Source organism: Schistocerca piceifrons, chromosome 1, assembly GCF_021461385.2.
Source record: "Schistocerca piceifrons isolate TAMUIC-IGC-003096 chromosome 1, iqSchPice1.1, whole genome shotgun sequence".
Classification (NCBI taxonomy): Eukaryota; Metazoa; Arthropoda; class Insecta; order Orthoptera; family Acrididae; genus Schistocerca; species Schistocerca piceifrons.
The window spans coordinates 749,275,797-749,281,796 of NC_060138.1; positions in this window are offsets into that span (position 1 = coordinate 749,275,797).

The following is a 6,000-nucleotide window of genomic DNA, read 5'->3' on the forward strand; positions in this document are numbered from 1 at the left end:
CACAAACTAGTGATGACACAAACGATATACCGCGAGTACACAGCTCCCAATACACACGATTAAAATCAAGAAATCCAAGTATGATGAATAAATACGTACCTCTTATTTGTTGCAGATGCAATGCAAAACAAACACATCTTCTCTTACACACGAGCAATAGCACTTGAATTATGTATTATATTTAGCGTATCTCGAAAACGGCCCCAACGATTTGGATGAAATTTTGTATTTACACTGGTTTTTGCTTTTTGAGTTCACTTACATAGTTCCATTCTTTCGTAAAAAGTCAAGTTTTACAGTATATATATACTTCATAGTTCCATTCGTAAAAAAGCAATTTAATATTATAAAAACGCTATTTCACATTTTTTATAACGCCATCTCGTAAAACTATTTCTGGCATATCTTATCATGACACAGTTCGATTCTAACCCCATTGACAATTTCAGACATGTCCTGCCACCTGTGAGTAAGATGTAGAACTTTTTGCATTCCGTACGAATCGTGCCGTCGCAGACTAGAATGAATCGTGAAAGAATCGTGAACGAATCGCAGGAATCGATTCGCAATGTGAGATTGAATCGTAGGAATCGAATCGGGAAAAAGAATCGAGTTGCCCAACTCTAACAAGTACTAGCATGAGTAGCACATATAGGGGTCAAGGAAAATGTAGACACTCTTTGAAATTTAATATCTTTGGATGGAAATGACGTTTAATTGAAATAATTATTTTTTACAATGTCTTTGATTGAAATTTAGGTTGGTAGCGTAGCCAATTGTTTTCTCAACAGATCTCTGTGCACTTTTTCCAGCAGATGATAGTGCAGCAATGAATGTAGTAAGAGTGTGTGTGTGTGGTTTGAGGTTTTCGGGCGCTAAGCAGCGTGGTCATCAGCGCCCAAGTAAGAGTGTCGTTTGAGCGACCAGTGTTGTTTGAGCGACGCAAGGCCATATTGAAGTGGCATTGGAACTATGAAAACATAATGGAGGCACAACGGCAATGGAGCAATATGTACAGCTCTCAGCCACCAACACGTACAACTATTTATCGTATTTGGGATAAATTTGAAGCCGACGGTACTGTTCAGGATGTGCATAAGGAAAGCCTGGCTGACTATAAACATCAACAAGTCCAACTTCCAGCGCGCTGCTGTGTTGCAACATTTTTCTGGGTCATCTCAAAACTCTGTGAAGCATGGTGCACATGAAAGCGAGGTAAGCCGATTAAGCATACGACGAATTGTGATGGCTGCAAAGTGGAAAGTGTACATTCCACGATAGCTGCACACTATGAACGAGAATTACACGGATGAAAGAATGGAGTACAGCAAATGGTTTGAAGGCATGCTTCGCCAGGATGAACGGTTTGCAGGGATGGTTACCTGGTCTGACAAGGTGCAATTCAAACTGTATGTTACTGTAAACCGCCACAACTGCAAACCACCACAACTGCATGTACTTGGCTCCCGAAAATCCTCATGTTCACATGGACAAGCATGTTAATCGATACCTGGTGTTAATGCGTGGTGTGGTCTGTCGCCATGCAGTTTGATTGGCCCATTCTTCTTTGAAGGTCTTGTAACTGGTGAAGTGTATCTTAATATATTGCAAACTCCGGTTTTTCTTGCCGTCTCAGATGCGTTTGGAAATGAAAGATTTTACCTACAACAGGCTGGCACTCCACCTCGCTACCACAGAGATGTCAGAGCCCACTGGGATGAAAATCTACCTGGATGGTGTATAGGACATAAGGGAGTTGTTGAGAACCCACCACAGTCTGCAGACCTTACACCTCTTGACTTCTACTTATGAGGAACCTTAAAAAATGGAGTTCATCGACAGAAGCCAGCTGTACTGAACGAGCTATGAGAAACCATCAAGGAATCCAGAGTGACTATCACACTGGAAACGCTGACAACTGTTGTTTGGTCAACAGTTCAGCAGCATCGGCATTGTTAAGCTGCTAAAGGGGCTCAATCTGAACACATAAAATAACATTCCCCCATGCAAGAATTACATAAAATAACATTCCCCCATGCAAGAATTGTAATGGCATATCATTTTGTTCAATTAACATTGACTATCAGAGAGTATCTATATTGCTCTGTAGTCTTCTTTTTCGTGTGCCTTTGTCCCAAATCATTATGTATATCAACGGATTTGAAATTGTTAATTTAATAGGTGGCTGGATGCCCTTCCTGTCGCCACCCCATAACTGCTCAGGTTCGCATGTAGTGTAGTGTTATTCACTTGAAAGTGAGCAGAAGTTCTCTAGATGTATGTGAATCATGTGACTGAGGCAGGACCTGGGTACCAGCACAATATTCACCTACTGAGATGTGGGAAACAGCCCAAAACCCACATCCAAGCTGGCTGGTACACTGAACTGCAACATTCATCTGCTGAGCAGATTTGATCCAGGGCCAACACATCTCTCCATCCTCGCTGCAGTGGTTTAACACATGTAGCTATCTGGGCATGTATACTATGTATGTATACAACGTACGTATTGCCTTCTATATATTGACTGATGTGTTTATGTATAAACTCCGATATTTTGAGGTTTTTGTATGTCTCTTTTTCTATTCTTTCACCTCTCAGCAGTGTAGAAACTTACCAAAGAAGCTTTGTCGAGAATGTTTGCTATGTATCATGCTTTGTCCATTAGTAAACTCAAGCTTTATTAACTCCTTAACTCTGATACTACATGAAGTATAAGCTGACATTTAGTGTCATGAATAGTATGATGGAGTATTTATACTCTATGGTATGTCCACACAATACCTCAAGTTGACATTTAGTGTCATGGATAGTATAATGGAGTATTTATACTCTATGGTATGTCCACACGATGCCTCATTACATCTATGCAATCGCTGATGCATGATAACAAATGTGCAAGCACAAAAATTAGTAGAAACAACAAACTTACCCAAGCATGTTGATGTGTCTATACATTGTCTCACTGTGCAAGAAGTCTGCTATGCATCCATAGCTTTGCTTGACAATTTGTTCTGTGTAACGAAAGGTGACAGAAAAAGCAAACACAATGTTGGTATCAGAGGTCAAGCCCATGAGTGTATAAAGCCGTACCTAATTTCGTATCATTCAGAGCAACACTGTGTTAAATATGGTGTGCCAGAGGGTTCTGTACTGCAACCAATGTAATTCTTGCTGTTTGTAAATAATGTGGAACAACCCAGCCCTACCTATAAGTACATTAAATATGCTGAAGATACAAATATTCTTATCAAAGGAAAGACCCCAGAAGAGATCCAAAATGACATAAAAAAGAGCACTTTACATATATCGGAATGGTTCGCAATGAACAACTTAATAATAAACACACAGCAAAGAAACACCATGCATCTACCACACAGTGCAGAATAAATATCCTCTAACTGCAATCATAGAACTGTTAGGCAAAAGACTTGAAACTGTAGCTAGCACCAAATTTGTATGAGTTTGATGCAAGATGACCTAAGATGGCAGAATCACACACAACACATATGTAGTAAATTTAATGCCATTTGTTATAGTATTGAAACTATTGCTGAATGAACATCAATGCAAGTCATAAAAATGTGTACTATGTCCAAGTAGAAACGCTATTAACATATGGTTCAATTTGCTGGGGAAATTCACCACCCAACAAAAGCTGTTTCATTGCACAAAAAAATTATAAGAGCCATGGAAGGCACACCATCTCGATCTTCATGCAAAACATAAATTAAAAAAGCTTCATATTCTTCCATTACCATCCCTCTATATCTTAGAAACAATAATGTTTATAAGGAAAATCATAGATAACAACAGCAAGATTGCTTCAAAAAAACAAAATGTCCATTCAAACAACACAAGGAATCATCAAGATTTACATATACAGTTCACACATACAACACTAAAACAATTAATGTAGGGTGAAAATTAATAAAACCAACAAACTGCAGGAATGGATTCCTGACGGCCAACCAAGAAAAAGGTCCTATGAATGGAAATATATCATTGCCACGGTAGATAGTGCTGACAAATGACAGATCCTCTGACCATGTGCTGTGTGTTCCTTATGTATTTCAGGGGATAGGGATAGTAGCGGATGTTATGCATGATACTCATAATCCTACTTTGGTTTCCACTATCTTGCTTGGCCACTTGCATGAAACTCGCTTTAGGGTTTGTCTAAATATCCTGTACATAGAACATAGTCCTCCGAATCTGGGGTATGCACATTCTGTGCCTCATTGCATGTTCACCAGTCAGAAAGAACCCATGATCACACAAACTCTCAAAAAGGGCTTGAAATGTTGTGTGTTGTGGTTGTTGTCTGTGAGGGTACTTGTTTAGGTGTAGCTGTACTGCCTCTCGACTGTTTCTATCTGCTTGGCCATACACAAACACCATCTCGGCTTGTTCCTGACATGAATACTAGACCATTCTGCTGCTCACAGTACACTGTGTCAGTCACACAGCCTACTACATAAAAGGAACACGTGGCACATGGTCACAGGAACTGTCAATCATTAGCGCCATCTACAGTGGCAATGGTACATTTCCATACACATGTTGATAGGACATTTCCACCATTACCAGTCTGGAAGCCGTTCCTGCAGTTTGTCGGTTTTATCAATGTTCATCCTGTATACTAGTTTGAACTATTTATTTCATATTTCAAAATAAAACATTTAAGTGATTACCCTATTCTTGAAACTGAGAAATACTTAAGGCCCCTGAGAAATGCGTAAGGCTGGTTCTTAGTTGGAATGTGTAGGTAACTTCCAATGTGTCATTTGTATTTTATTTTATAAAAAAAGTTGTTTATACAACTTTAACTACGAAAAATTATATGTAGAGTAACATCCACAGACTCGACAAATTTGGGATTTTCTTAGACGCTAGAATACATCAGATCAGAGGTTGTTTTTCCAATTTTGTATTTTTTGCGTAATCAGTATTCTACTTCTAGTAGCCTGTTGAGGATAGACACATCATTTCTTTTGTTCAGATGTAAGGCTACTCAGTTGTACTATTAACTCGCCACAGCATGAGTATTTGTTCACAGTTTTGATGCACACGTTTCATAAATTTCTTACTTATTCTTCTTTGTTTTCCTACTTCGAAAATTGCAAAAATCTAATTCTTTATAGTAAGATAAGTGCAAACTTTTTATCTAATCCTTGAGACTCAGGGCATACATCTCAATTTTTTTTGAAATAGTATTTAGAAGCAGCATTCTATATACCTTTTTTTGCCTGTAATCACCTATAAATTTAACCTTGCTTCCTTTGTCTGTTGATGTGAACAGACATTATTGCAAATAAATCGCTTAACAGAATAACCTCAACACACTACACAATCAGAGACACGTGGGCCCCAGCAACGTGTCATCTGCTAAAAAGCATAAAGATTCCCATTAACGGTAGAAAGTAATGCCCTTAATGCACAATCTTCACTTCCAGGTAATTGTGGACACACCTTAAATTCTACCACGCTTCCTTTGCAGTCATCATACATCATTGCAAACAAGTCACCTTAAAGCATAATCTCAACACACTCCACAACGAAACGAACGAGGGTCCCAGCGATCTGTTACCTGCTGAGCAGCACATGAAATTCCCATAGAACCCAGGAAGCAACGTAATCTTACGCACAACCTCTGTTTCCAAGAAATTGTGCATGCACAAATAGGGATGTTTAGTTGGGCTTGCACTGCTGGAAATGTAGGAAAAAAGGTATCGTGTTGATGCACGTTAACTTCACTTTCAACATTCGATACCAGGCTAAGCTAATTGACATATACACTTTGGTATAGTGTGAACACACCACCATATTGCGTTCCGTTGCGTTGATGTCAAGTGTGAATCACCTGGAAACCCCAGAATACCAAAATATGAAGTACACTGCCCATGTTATGATATGGAGGTAGATAATTATAGTAGCGCTTCAAATGACCTGACGGTGAACTTCGAATATGGAAAAATATGGTGCGAAAGTCTATTCTTG